General features: G+C 40.6%; 1 protein-coding gene across 1 annotated transcript in view; it reads right to left on the reverse strand.

Annotated features, from left to right (window-relative positions):
• Positions 1-15,393, reverse strand: part of PPFIBP2 (PPFIA binding protein 2) — a 207,821-nt gene that overhangs the window by 191,586 nt on the left and 842 nt on the right. The window lies entirely within an intron of this gene.

Raw genomic sequence — 15,393 nt, forward strand, 5'->3', positions numbered from 1 at the left:
TGGGTCAACCTAACTTTTCAGAAGCCTTAGGAGCACGTTTTACTTTTGTTTGTTTGTAAACATTTTTATCTTTATTCTTTCCACCTGGTATCACTTAAACCTATGCTGTTTTGTTAATACAGTTGGTTTATACTTTTACCATAAACCAACTCAGCGCTTTATTAACTGGTGTTGACAAACCCCGCAGAAAACTGATGTGTATGGTCTCTGTAAAGGAGCAGCTAACTTAATAACCTCTGTGAGTGTTGAGTAAGAGGGCTGGACGCTATAGAGAGACACCTGTGAGGAATCTAGGAGTTGGGGTTCACAGATTGTTACCTGCTGGGCAAGGTTTGGACTGGCAAAGTCCTGAAGAGTTTGCTGGCAGGGCAGACAAGCAGGAGCTAATCCTTATCTTACCAGCAGCAGAACTTTCACTTGCTGCGGCCGAGAAGGGTAACATCATCATCATCATGTTCCTATTATGCCTCTGGCGTTTAGGGCAGTGACAAAGCTCCTCCACTCTTGTGTTTCTGGCAAGTCTTTCAATGGTTCCCCAGCTGTGCCCCAGGTTTTTCAGCTCAGCTTCCACAGCTCTTCACCATGTTGTTTTCGGGCAGCCTAGTTTTAGCTTGCCTTCAGGTGTTCATCTTATTGCTACTCTGGTGATGGAATCAGTTTCCATCCGAAGCACATGATCCATCTCCAACGCCTCCTGGCAACGATGGTGCTCAGATCCTCTTGGCTGCACTGTGTCGATAGATCTTGGTTTGAGATTGTTCTGGGCCAAAATATACGGAAGGTTTTTCTGAGGCAGGTTTTATAGAATGAAGACATGTCATACTTTCTCATTCCCCAGCATTCTGCACTATAACACAGTGTTGAAAGTACGCAGCTCTGATAAATCTTGAGTTTGGTTTTGGTGTTGTATTTTCATGATTTCCAGACTGTATTTAAGGGTTACAGTGGCTCACAATTAAGGGAACCCCAGCAGGTTGTCCCAGCCCCCTACTTACATATATGAAAAGATTAATTCGGAAATTCCCACCCATAAAACTTTGTAAACTTTGAACTGACGTTCCTCAAGTGTATTTCTTTCAATGGAAGGGCTAAAAGGAAATACATTTTCAGTAAACGGTTACACCCAGCAAAATATTTGTCTCCAAGCTGTATCCCACTACAATCATGACACTCTTCCATGCTGACACAAATGTGCTCTTTACATATTCAATTTCAATTCACTATGCTGTCATCCTCATTGTACACCTCAAAGAACTGAAAAATTACAATGCAATGCACAACTTTAACTCCAACCTGTTTATCTTTTATTTCACTGTACCAGTGGTTTTCAAACTACAGGTCATGACCCAGTACTGGGTCAGCACTGCCGACCGGGCTTTTAAAAGGCAGGCTAAGGCAGGCTAGTCCCTAATTGTTCTGACACCATGCTGTGCCCCGGGAGCGGCCAGCAGCAGGTCCGGCTCCTAGGCGGGGGGGCCCGGGGCTCTGTGCACTGCCCCCGCACCGAGTACCGGCTCTGCACTGCCAGGACAGGCAGGCTTCCTGCCTTAGCATCCCTGCTGCTCCGCTGACCAGGAGCCACCCAAGCCCTGAGCCCTCCCAAACCCAGAGCCCCTTCCTGCACCCCAAACCCCGCATCCCCAGTTCCGTTGGGTTGAAGGCATCAATTTTTTCAACTGGGTCACCAGAAAAAAAGTTTGAAAATCACTACACTATATAACATTATGAAGGTACATAGGAATATAATTGGTTATGGGATTTTTAGTAGTGTGTACCAAATTATCTGATTGTTTTAGAGTTACAATGTAAATACACAAAAGTCTGCGTGAAGGATTGTTGATAAAAGTGGGCTAACACTCAGATTGGTATTATATTGTATGGACTCTTTCCTAATGGTTTCCTTCCTTTTTAGTTAATGTTTGTACACTGAAAAAAATACACTCAAGCAAATTTAATTGTAAGTTCGTGAAATTTCTTGTGTTAGAAAAAAGAATGCTGTTTATTACAGCATAAAACCAGCATAAGTGAGAGGAAAATCACACCCATTACATTATGTCTTATTGAAAGATTTTGGATTAAACCAAATTATGAATGAAAAATTACTCTCCTTTTCCCTCACCCCCCAAACACAATGAGTTATTTTCCACAACAGAACAATTTAACAATAGTAAGATCTGTTATAGTCTTAAAGGCTGGCAAACCTCCCAGACACTTGCATAAATAGAAGAAAATATAGTTACTGTTTAGAGTAGCTTATAATGTCATTTTGAAGGGAGGAGGTTAACAGTAGAAATGCTTGTCAAACTTTGGTTTACATCCTTTCTAATAGGCAGTAACTCTTCCAATTCAGGAGTTAGAGTGCTGAAACTAAGGACAAATGACGCCATCTGTTACTTCCATCCTGCACAAAAAAGTTCTGTTTTAATACCAACACAAATTCTGTGCTGAAATTCTACAATCAAATGTCTGTATTCCATGCAGATTATACTACATTAATATTAAAGAAAAGTGTACTGAACAACAACCTGGAACTAATTTTGTACATTCTTATGTCTTCAAAAAAGCTTAAATAAACATGATGCTTACAGAAGATAAAAATAGACAGCAAAATCTAGTTGTGTGCCTCTTCACAAAATTCTCTCTACAAGTTTCATATACTGTTGTTATAAGTTCAGTTGATCCATGGCTTCCTATTATACACTGTGGAGATGATTTTACAAAGGATGCCTTGTGCCTCTACACATGTGGTACACGAGATTTTTATTAATAGTACCAATTAACATCAAGTCTGGATTTAATAAAGCCATCAAATTACATAAGAGACAATACCATAATACAGATGCTAGACAGAAATTTTGCATTAGGTGATAATAGCAATTCTAATATGAACAGATTTTCTTTACAGAACATCATTCTGAATATGCACCTCACACACTGCTATTGTATTGTATAATGACTACCTCAGCTAAACGCAGAAGCTTTGTTTCTATGAGGTTCTTAATGATGGTCTCTTATCTCTTTACTAAACTGGATTTACTCCAAGGCCTTCTCTAGACAAAACATTATCTCCAGAATAATTTGGTTTGACGATTATATCACACTAATACATGATCATCATAATAAGTTATATTCATAAATCTTAGTGAAATGACAAAATAAGATGCTCTGATTATGGATCATTAAAGCAGATGCTACCATCTGGACTACTTCAATCTTGCTTTACATACCAAATGCAGGTTAAACATGCAAACAATAATTGGGTCAACAAGGTCTATATTGAACAAAACCATAATTCACAGTGTTTCTTAGAGACCCCTCAAATTTGACAAAGGCTTTTCTATCAAAATTAAGAATTTTCTGCTGTATTTTTGCGTAGAAATTTGTGCAAATGGAGTAACAAAATGATGTTCTTTTATGGAAGTATAAGTGACTAATTAGAGATGGGCCCAAGCAGGAATCCCTAATAAAAAAACCTCTGTGCATTTCAGTAGTGTCCAGCTTTGATCTTTGCAGATTGCCTATGACTTAAATTTAGGATGAATCAAAACCCCAGTTCCAATTTTGAGAGTGTTAGAAATCCCAGATCGGGGTACTGCAGATTGAACCTATCTGTAGTACTTACTTCACTTGCATACAATCTGGTGAACTCTTAAATGGAGACATAGTATGTGTGTGATTCATTTACTATGAATATTCATGAACCTCCTATTACTATTCCAAATGAACACAAGAATCGCATGCAGTATATGAGATTGTGGATAAGCACTTGCTGCTGCCTACCCCACAGACCAGTCTCCAGGCCTACTGTTCTCCCCACACACCACCACTTGACTCTTCAGTACCTAGGGGGGCTCCCTGACCCCCGGAAGCAGCTCCACCCTCAAGGAATGCGAGCCTATACTGAGATTCTAGGGGAGAAAAGCAAGTCTGCTATCTGTACCACCTTCCCCTAATACAGACTCCAGTTGCCTCACATAGTCATCTCTAGCTTGGCAGCATGTCCTTGGGTAGTTTGTAAAATGCCTCTAGCCTCCAATAAGGAGTTCAGGCATTGTCGCTGCCAGCACACTGCAATTTCTCAGTAGTCTGGTTTGTCATTTCCCACCCCAAACACATGCTTTAACCACTCTCCGTGGCTACCATGAGCCTTTTTAATTTCTGGGACAGCATTCAAAAGGTCCCTTCCTCCTCCTCCTGAAAGACAGCTGTTTTCTTTCCTTAATCCTCCACCTTAATCTTGGACAACTTCACATTTCACATGGATGATCCAATTTAGCACAGACACAGTGTATATTATTACAGTTGAGAAAACATGTCCCCTTAACTATCAAGCTTTCCACTTCTCATTTTCTATTTAAAGAAAATGGTTATTAACAATGATACACAGAAGTTTGCATAGTACATCTTCAAACTCACGTGGAAAGAAAATTAATCGAAATATTGTTCCAAGTTTTTAAGGAAGCCATGATTTTCACCATTATTTAGTTGATTGTCTGGCAGATAGCTAATTGTCTCCTTTATGTTTCAAGAGTGATTGATATTATTGTCCCAAGAAAATCATGACAAGATTAATTCTGGGCATTATTTTCATTTTTGTTGTTGTGATAATTGCAATTTCTGCATTATGACCTTCAAAAATTAAACAAACATGCCTCTCTCTCTCTCTCTCTCTCCACCTGCATGTAAATAGCTGATCTATCCCGTATGTTGTTCTTATGTATTAGTACCCATGTGTAAATGACAATGCTCTGCACTGTACTACTTTTAATTTATTACTCCCCCCCCCCCCAAAAAAAAAATCACAGAGAAACTACAGAAAGGAAGTCTCCAGAAGAGTCAAGAGACTGTATAAAACAGCACGAATGGAGTTAGGCCTCAGTCCAGCAATTACTTACGCACCTGCTTAATGTTAAGTTAAAAAAAAAAAAAAAAAAGTAGTGATGTCAAATACCCAATGCCAAAATTTAACAGACATCCCTTCTCAATGTTATTATTGAAACCAAAAACTTACTTCAGTTCCTCAATATAATCATAAAGAAAGAAAATACAGCCACTATTTTTGCAGGACACAAAAATTATATTTTCTATTCCTTCTGTAGGCTCTGCAAAGAGAGTTATTTAATTCTCAGGTAAAAGCTATTCTGGCATCACTGAGGATATGGGTGTACAGATAGCTAGCCACGAATGAGAAAGGTAAAGTTGCCGTTAAACTAAAAACGGCCATATTCCCTGTTATGCCAAATAAAATAAATCAACATTTGCCTTGGGGTGGGGGGGTGGGAGGGAAGGGACTGGTTCTGCAAGGTGCTGAGAAGGGGTGGAGTGTGGACACTCACCCATCACCTGGTGGTGATGACTGATATATTTATATCTACACAGACATGAGACAGGATTAGATTAAGAGAAAACAAACAATGCAGCAACACTGTTAGAAATCATCCGTCTTCACTTAATGGCTCAGTGGTCAGCACATCATATTGCCATAACAGGGACTCTGACTAAAAAGAAAAAAAAATCAGTTCCAGTGTCCAGGACTCCTCCTCTGCAGAGTTCCCAAACCCCCTCTTCCAAGTTCCCTTAGAATTCCGTGATAGGTTTGGAGACAGCGTTAAATTGCTCTACGTCCCACAGTTATACTGCCATGCAATTTTTGTCGCTTCTAATACACAGGGAGGGTTGAATGGAAATTTACTGCAGTCACACCTCCCTGTGCAGAAATCGTTCTGTTACAAACTAAACACATCGCTAAACACATCCATAGGACCTCACTCCAGGTTGGACTAGTGAAATGGGATTTACATGGGGATATCCTTGAAAATCTCTCAGAAGCTCCAGGTTTCAGAGTAACAGCCGTGTTAGTCTGTATTCGCAAAAAGAAAAGGAGTACTTGTGGCACCTTAGAGACTAACCAATTTATTTGAGCATAAGCTTTCGTGAGCTACAGCTCACTTCATCGGATGCATACTGTGGAAACTGCAGAAGACATTATATACACAGAGACCATGAAACAATACCTCCTCCCATCCCACTCTCCTGCTGGTAATAGCTTATCTAAAGTGATCACTCTCCTTACAATGTGTATGATAATCAAGTTGGGCCATTTCCAGCACAAATCCAGGTTTTCTCACCCTCCGCCCCCCCCCACACACACAAACTCACTCTCCTGCTGGTAATAGCCCATCCAGTTATTGCAGAATATGATGACCTACCTGCTTAGTGGAAAGAGATGGTGAGAGTCCATTGCAACCTGTGCTCCATGGGCTACTTTGGCTTACCATATGAATTACATATGGTCTTATGGCAGAGATCAGAATAAGTGATACTGTTGACAATCTTTAGACACACTCTTGCAGACTGGAAAGACGGTGTTCTTAGTGAAGGACCCAATTGTGGAATTTGTTCTCACTGGTGGACTGTCAACACTAGAGTTTATTAGCACCCAGAGCATGGCTCATCTTTTCAATCAAATCTTGCCAAACGGGTTTAAAATTTAAGGTATTGTCTTTTCATATTTTTGAGTTATAAATGCTGACTGATTTACTTGTGTTTACACCTGGAAGCCACTGTGAAGTACACCAGTGGACAACTTTCCCAAAGATTATCAGTGAGAGTTCCTGGATGCTGAACATGGGCTGCGCGTTAACCACCAGCTAGGGGAGGCGAATCCCCCACACTGCGGCCAGTGCCCCAGGCTAGCCCCGGAGCACTGGGAGGGCTGGAGCAGGACTGGAGGCGCCACACACAGGGAGCGGTGGTAAGCAGGGGGTGGGGTCATGCCTGACCGTTGGGAATGCAGTCTCCCCCCGCCGATGCGACCCGCCGCCCATGGTGCTGAGCACTTTTGAAAATTCTGGTTATAAACACGTTCAACTCATATGTGTTGCATTACATATAAGCATGGATGGACTAAGTCAGAACTGCGATGGCACACTTACAAGGAACAGATGCATGCTGTTGTAAGTGGTGATGATTCAGTGGGGTACATTTCCCGCTGGGGCAGAATCAAGCCAATGCCGCAGCACTACAGGTGCACTTCGCTGGCTCTGAATCCCCCTTCTGGACTCATTTACACCTGTGCAAAGGGAAGGTGTCTTGCACCTTCTGGAGTCATTTACATTTGTGCAAAGGGAATGTAAAATGCATTCTGATTGGTTAGAATTTTAACTATATAAATGTTAGAATAAATATACCTTAGCATTTTCCACTCACTTTTCACAGTTGTAAATGATGCCAACAAATATTGGGTAGTGAAGCATCTGGCCCCCTTTCTTTATGATGGGATGTGAAAGTGAAGGATGGAATTTCAAAGACAAAGGGATGCCTACTTCCTCTTAAAATGAACTGAGACTGAGGTCCAAACCCTCTCGGTGGCTTTAAAAATCTCCCATGTAATGACCCAGATCCAGATGTGGTAAATATATTCTGCCTACCTTAACTACCCCTGTAATTCCAGTTGGACAGGATAGTCTTCTTCACTTCCTGTCCTCCTAAACAGGAGAGGAAGGGAAGAAGCTACTAAACATTTTTTGGTTTTTTTTTTTTGGTTGTGCCAGGTTAAATAGCTGCTATGTTTCACCCAGAAGGGGCTATTTTGTAGAGGTAAGTGAAGTCATCCTTATGAATAAGTAATTAAACATTCGTAGAGCCTTTTGCGGTAGAAGTTTCTTATGTAGAGGGGTAGTATAATTTCCAGGAAATTACCCTAAGAAAAAGGCTGGAGATACTTGCACCACACGAACTGGACTAATATTTCCCGATTCAGCACAGCACTTAAGCATGTGCTTAACTTTAACACCACACTTAATTCTAAGTAAGTAGGAGGGTTCCTTATGGTGCCCGACTTCGGCCAGCAGAGGTTGAATGGAAAGCCTATGCTCAAAATACTTAGTCACCATAAAAATCTAAGAATGATATAGCTGTGGGGTGCTATTGTTTTTAGCTGTTATTTGGTACTCTCTTCTGCTAACAGTCAGTGCAGTGCACAAATACACTAGACAGGATTTATAATGAATATTCCACGAACACAAAGCAACTCTGAAATGGAAAAGAGGAAAGGTAAGAAGATAACAGATGTGCTTGATTTATACCCACTCCAGTGAATAATTTTAGCTCAGTTAATGTCACCTGGTTATTGCTGGAGTAAATCTGCTATTGTCCCTGTGCCATATATTATGGCTTAAACACATTACTCCACCATCAGAGTTTGGTAATTTTAAATTTAATTGACAGTTTCACCTGTTACTACTGCAAACTCTTTGACTGGGCAGAAAAAGTCAAGTACCCAACATGTATGGGATTTAAACTCTTTACACTTCTCTATGGGCTTCCAGTCAGGATACTAAGTGCTTCACAAATTTAACCCTTCTGCCAGGCAGTTAATGGAAACAAAAAGGGCTGGGGGTTAAGTATATCTAGGTCCCTCTTGACGAATACCTAAACTGGTTCAAGCCCCCAGCCAGAATCCTGGGGAAACTAAATGCACCATCCCCAAGTGCCCTTACCAGGCAGAACTGCCCCAATCTCAAGCACTCAGACCATGTACAGACAAAGAAATCCTTATTAGGGAAAAAGGAACACATTTAAACAGATGTATAAATATGTACAGAATATAAATGCAAATAAAGAATAAAATACTCCAATAATTTTGGCAGTAGTCCATCTAACTCCCTTCCTACCCATAGGTGAGACTGTCCCACACGTAGCTCCTTAACTGCACCACCACACCAATCAACTGATCCCCATTCAGAATCTGGATGAGAGAGTAGCAATATAGTCCACATGTCTCTTTGCAGGTCTGTCTCCAGTCCCAATGGAAGGTGCTTGTCTGGTCTAACCTGGAAGTGCCACAACTTAACCTATTTTAGTGATTCAGCTTTATTAAGGTGCTGAGTGAGCAGGGCCTCACCAGAGCCTGCTCAGCTCTGCTGTTGTCCTCTGCATCATCTCTCAACACAAAGTCCTCAATCTGTATTGTCTGCACATAGGACCCTTGAGCAGTATCCTAGCTGCTTGGAAAGAGCTCTTTGCCACAAGGTATGCTTCTATGGGAGTCCACTACTCCACAAAATCCATGGTGTTACAAGAACAATTGTGGGTAGGTAGCCTATGTAAATAAGGCTCTTTGTGGCAACCCCTTTCATCAATGGAGGAAGTAGAGAGATATTCTACCCTGGAGCTTCTGGCCATAGGACATACACAAATATCAAAATATTAAGCCTTACATCATTCTCCCCCCGCCCCCCAGAATAATAATATCTGTTTTACAAATGGCAAACCTGAGGCACAGAACACAGATCTCCATACTGCCAGTTCTATAAATCCCTAATTGGTAACTTGACAAATCATGAATATAAAACAGGCAATAGGCAAGTTGATCTAGAAGTTGCATAGGCTTTGCTGATTTTGTTGTTTTTAAACAAAACTTATCTTTGCAATTAAAGCATCTTGTGCTCATTGGCTTCTACATATCAATGAATTGCCAAATAGATTTGTAGCTACTGGAGAATGATTTTATAGCAAAACAAAGTGCACAACATCCACACAAACAAAGGAGAAAGAATTGCACCAAGAACACAAGAGAATGTAAATAAAAATATTGAGCTAAAAATCTCCAGGAATAGTCATTTAGCTACAATAAGTGCCTTCATTTTGTTGTTTAACATGCACCTACATAAAAGCTGGAGGAGGAGACAGGAACTACTATACTGTAAAGAGGGAAATTATGCAGCCAGAGTTCATCAAAGACATCTTATCTCCTTCGTTGTGGGGGATCAAATAAAGTCAAAGAGCTAATCATCCAGGGAAAAATATGGTCTCAATTATTGCTTCAGGCAATGCCTCAAAATAAACTGACAAGCTGATGTAGCATAGAAAAGATAATATACCATGGAAAGATATTGCAAGCTGGAGGGAATTTAGAGAAGAGCAACAAAAAAAGTATTGCGGGTTGGAATTCTTGGATTTTGAGAGATTAAAAAAGCTAAATATGTATAACTTGGCTATTCAACTATTTTGGGAAGTCAAGGATGGCAAGGGGGAGACATGACAACATCTACAAGTATCTGAATGGTATAACCCCTTTCGTATGATGTTTCTGGAAGTGGTTTTTGAAGCCTTTTATCTTTCCCCCAAATTGTGAGCATTGCAGGTTGTTTTGTATCCTAGTGCATTTACTTTCCAAGTTACCATTTTGTAACTTTAAAAAATACAGAGAGGCCTTGTGCGATAAACTGCATTTAATGACAGGTTTCAGAGTGGTAGCTGTGTTAGTCTGTATCAGCAAAAACAACGAGGAGTCCTTGTGGCACCTTAGAGACTAACAAATTTATTTGGGCATAAGCTTTTGTGGCCTAGAACCCACTTCATCAGATGCATGGAGTGGAAAATGCAGTAGCAGGTGTATATATATTATATACACACACAGTACATGAAAAGATGGGAGTTGCCTTACCAAGTGGTGGGGTCAGTCTAACGAGACAATTCAGTTCTGACATCAGGAATTATAACATTCAAAAACCAGTAGGAGAACACTTCAACCTCCCTGGTCACTCAATAACAGACTTAAAAGGGCAATTCTTCAACAAAAAAACCTTCAAAAACAGACTCCAACATGAAACTGCAGAACTGGAATTAATTTGCAAACTGGACACCATCAAATTAGGCCTGAATAAAGACAGAGTGGATGGGTCATTACAAAAACAGATTTTACCATGCTAATTTCCCCCTAATGTTACTCACACCTTCTTGTCAACTGTTTGAAATGGGACACCCTCATTACCACTACAAAAGAGATTTTTTCCTCCGTTGGTATTCTACTATTAATTGAATTGTCTTGTTAGACTGACCCTGCACTTGGTAAGGCGACTCCCATTTTTTCATGTACTATGTGTATAGTGTACACACACACACACACACACACTACTGTATTTTCCACTCCATGCATCTGATGAAGTGGGTTCTAGCCCACGAAAGCTTATGCCCAGATAAATTTGTTAGTCTCTAAGGTGCCACAAGGACTCCTCGTTGTTTTTGCATTTAATTAGAATGTGCCTATGTTTATATTTTTGTGATCCTTCATGCAGCTTGTCACATATGTGGTGTACGTCATCCAATGCATTAAATGCCCCAATAACAACTGCGTGGGTGAAAGCAGACAATCACTATGCTCTCAAATGAACTTACACAGAAAAATAATAAAAGACAAAAACACTATCACCTGTGGGTGAGCACTTTTCACAAAATGATCACTCCATACCTCACCTCTCAGTCCTCGTCCTCAAAGGAAACCTGCACAACACCTTCAAAAGAGGAGCCTGAGATCTTAAATTTATAACTTTGCAAGACACTAGATACTCATGGTTTAATAAAGGCATTGATTTATGGCTTATTACAACAATCTGTATCCCACTAACCCCCTTCTTTTGTCCTATGACTGAAGAGGTGTTAATGGGCCACTTCACCTTGAATAGTCCCTTAGAATATGTGTTAATGACTTATGCAAAACAATATATGCCACCTTGTATTTAGCTGTGACACTCCCTGTACCTTTACCAGAGATGAAGAAGAGCTCTGTCTAGCTTGAAAGTTTGTCTCCTTCACCAACAGAAGTTCTTAATAAAGATATTACCTCACCCACCTGGCATGAGGGAATGTATTTTTACCATAAAGAAAGTATTTTCCTATATTTTAAAGGTTATCATCTCTATTTGGACAAATACTGAATGCTCTGAATTATATTTAAAAACTTAAAAAAGTAGACATCTAAAAGGAGGTGATGGTTGTAGACCCTGAATCTTGTAAACTGATTAATATCCAAGCCTAGGAAAGCCCCACTGCAATACCCGTACAGTTTCATCATTCCAGCGTAAGCTGTGTAGAGGTGAAAAGCAAGGGTGGCTTCTTCCCAAATGGAATGTCTGACACTCAGCTCAGGAAGCAACTCAGGGCCAGTGGAGCCTCTCTTCACCTTAACCCACTATAAACACAGACGTCTGATAAATGGTCTTGCTTTCCGAATGTGTGAAAGCTCTCATAAATATGATGTAGTTTTAGTGGATTAAGTAGATATATTAAACTGTCTCACCGTTTTTCCTTCCTTCTCACATCACTGTCACCATAAGATTTGTATTTAAACAGGTTTTTTCTTTATGAAAGGCAGCATGACTAGTGGTTAAAGCATATTAAGAGTTGTAGGTTCTAATCCTGTCTCTGCCACAGACTCTGTACATTGGTGGACATGTCACTTCACCTCTCATTATTATTGATTGGTATTGCAGTAGAGCCCTGCAAATCTGCAGATATCCATGGACCATTTTTGCAGATCATGGATTGGATGTGGATAGAAATTTTGTATCCACGCAGGGCTCTACCTAAAGTCCCCAATCAAGACCAGGATCTCAATGTGCTTGGTCACTGCCAAAACATACTAAGAGAAAGTGCCTGTCCTGAAAAGTTCGCAACCTAAGGGGCTGTCTACATGAGGACACTCAGGAGAGCTAAGACAAATTAACTAAAGGTAGGAAGTTAAAGCATATTAAATCCCTTTGTGGATGCTCATTGAGAAGTAAAGTGTCTGTTGTTTGCTTTATCATCTGGGGATTAAATGGCAGAGTCAGACATAGAAACACAGATTTTCCTGATTCACCTGCAAAATGGGGACAAAACCCTACATTACAGAGGCACTGTAATGCTTTACACTTGTTATACCAATAAAATAAAAACCAGCAGGATCTTATTAAAGGGAAAAAGGCAAAATACCACATTTATTGTGAATATAGAAAAAATCATAGTAAGCAGTTAGTTACAGCTATAACATTCCATTCAATCTCATCTTTATTCACACACACACACACACACAGGTTCTGCAAGGTTGTTATCATAGTTACCAGCCTTAGAGTTGCTCATGCCAAGCCACTGGCCAGGTGGCCTGGACATGAGGAGGGAGCAGGGCCTTGTCAGATGCTCATCTGATGCTCCTGGAAGTTGCTTTGCAGAATCAGACCCCAAAGTTCTCACTTTTTAGAGTCTATTTTTATAGGAATTTCTTCCTATGCCAGTCTATGGGAATTGCTTCATCATGCTGTTGCTGAATCAATCAGCAGATAGCACATTCCTGACGGCTCCAAGATGTTATCTCGTTCTTTGGTTCTCCCATTCTTGAGGCTGTTGGGTGGATTCCAGTCTGCCCTCCGGGGGTCCTCTGGTTATTTCCACTTGACGCCTTCTTCAGCCGATGGACACTGGATTCTTAGGCTGGCACCTCCCTGATCATTCAGTTATTATCCACACCAAGCATCCATCCACATACATCCTCTATCTCTATTTTAATCACAATTGTTAATACAACAAAAGGGCGGGGAGTCTCTGGGCGCTGTTTCTGTTGTTAGAGTATTGCTTTGAGTCTCTCTCTCTCTCTGTGAATTGCTTTGAGAACAGACTCTGTCTTAGAATGTACTAACACAATTAGCAGCTTGCAAGTTTCACACACAGAGGGAGAGAAAAAGTACCAAAAGCCAAGAGACCTCTTAATTAGTAATACCCTGGAATTTAAACTGTGGGGAATCAAACTCATTTGTGATTTTAATACAGAACTTCTTTAATATGATCCAACACACTAACAACTGCAAATTCAATTCAAAACTCTACCCTGAGTTTTATCCTGCACCCTGACACCACTTCTGACTTCTCAGGTCATCAGGCTCTCAGGCCTGTGTCGTTGTGGGCTCTAGGATATTTAATTCAGATACTGATAACATTGGTCTCTCCCCACTTCTAAATTAACTCCTCAATGCCTTTTGATTTCAACGTGCTTTTTAAAGTTATGTTTACTGTTGGCCCTGTAAATATTACTTCCCATCCCATTCACTCTGTCCTCTTTGTAAAAGTTTCGGAATCAACCTGTTCTACTGTCAGCTAGTATATACACATAACACACACATTTACCGCAGCTTCTTAATACCAAAAGAAAAATGAGAAGAGAAGAAAGTTCCCATAAAAAGACCACAATCAGGAACTGAATGCAATGCAAGAACCGTATCGGGTTATTATAGTATGTTTTCTAATGCAAATCTCACACCATAGACAAATTTAATTTTTTTTTTAAAGTTAATATTAAAATTATCTAATATACAGGTTACTATACTTGATCTTAACCATTAGCTACACAGACACCCATATCCACTAGTTTACCTACTGTATTTTCTCTTACCATTTAAAAAATCCTATGACAGTGAATTTGATAGGGTCCTAAGCATAGTCAACACTCATGGAATAAGAGATCATTTGACATCACCCCATACTCTTGCCGCCCATATCTTCCCGGGTTGAAAAAGTATGTAGATGTACCCTAACGCACAAGTTCTACAGAGCTACAGCTACACCACTATAGTGTAGACACTTGCTACAGCGACAGAAAGTTTTTTTCCACCACTAGAGTAAATCCACCCCCTTGAGAGACATCACATAAGTCATTGGAAGAATTCTTGAGTCAACTTAGCAGTGTCCATACTGGGGCGTAGGTTGGCTTAGCTATGTGACCTCTGTGATTTATGCAGGGGCCAGTGTGGCTGGCTCTGGGGCCAGCTGCTCAAGTGGCTCTGGGACAGCCACACTAGCCACTGCTGGAGCGGCCCAAGGGACAGCCACACCAGCCACTGCTCCGGTGGCCTCCAGCCCCAGCCAGGGCAGCCATGGTCCGCAGCCCCTGGCAGCTGATGCCTCTGGTCCTGGGGTGCCCCCCCATACACTGCCCCCTGCAGCAGCGGCTCCCACCAGGTCCCCGCAAGATTTAATCACAGGTATTTTTAGTATAAGTCATGGACAGGGCCTGGGTTGTGAATTTTTGTTTATTGCCCATGACCTGTCCATGATTTTTACTAAAAATGCTGGTGACTAAATCATAGCCTTATCCATGAGTGATTAGCTAGGTCAAACTAATTTTTAGGTGTAGATGGGGCCTTGGATACAACAAAAGTCAAGCTCTTGAGAGTTTAGAATTGATCTATTGTTGTGTGGTGAAAAAAATAATCTCCCATTGTTCCATATATAGTGTCTGTCCTCTTAACTATTTTATTCCCTTTGGTAACTTATTCTCTGAATTTGTCATTGGATAAATTTCAGAGTAGCAGCCGTGTTAGTCTGTATCCGCAAAAAGAAAACGAGGACTTGTGGCACCTTAGAGACTAACCAATTTATTTGAGCATAAGCTTTCGTGAGCTACAGCTCACTTCATCGGATGCATCCGTAGCTCACGAAAGCTTATGCTCAAATAAATTGGTTAGTCTCTAAGGTGCCACAAGTCCTCGTTTTCTTTTCATTGGATAAACACTTCCAACCAACATTACATAAAGTATACTTGAATCCAGATTTCTTTCATTCTTGCAGCAATGAGAACAA

The sequence above is a fragment of the Natator depressus genome, chromosome 6 (genome assembly GCF_965152275.1).
Source record: "Natator depressus isolate rNatDep1 chromosome 6, rNatDep2.hap1, whole genome shotgun sequence".
NCBI lineage: Eukaryota > Metazoa > Chordata > Testudines > Cheloniidae > Natator > Natator depressus.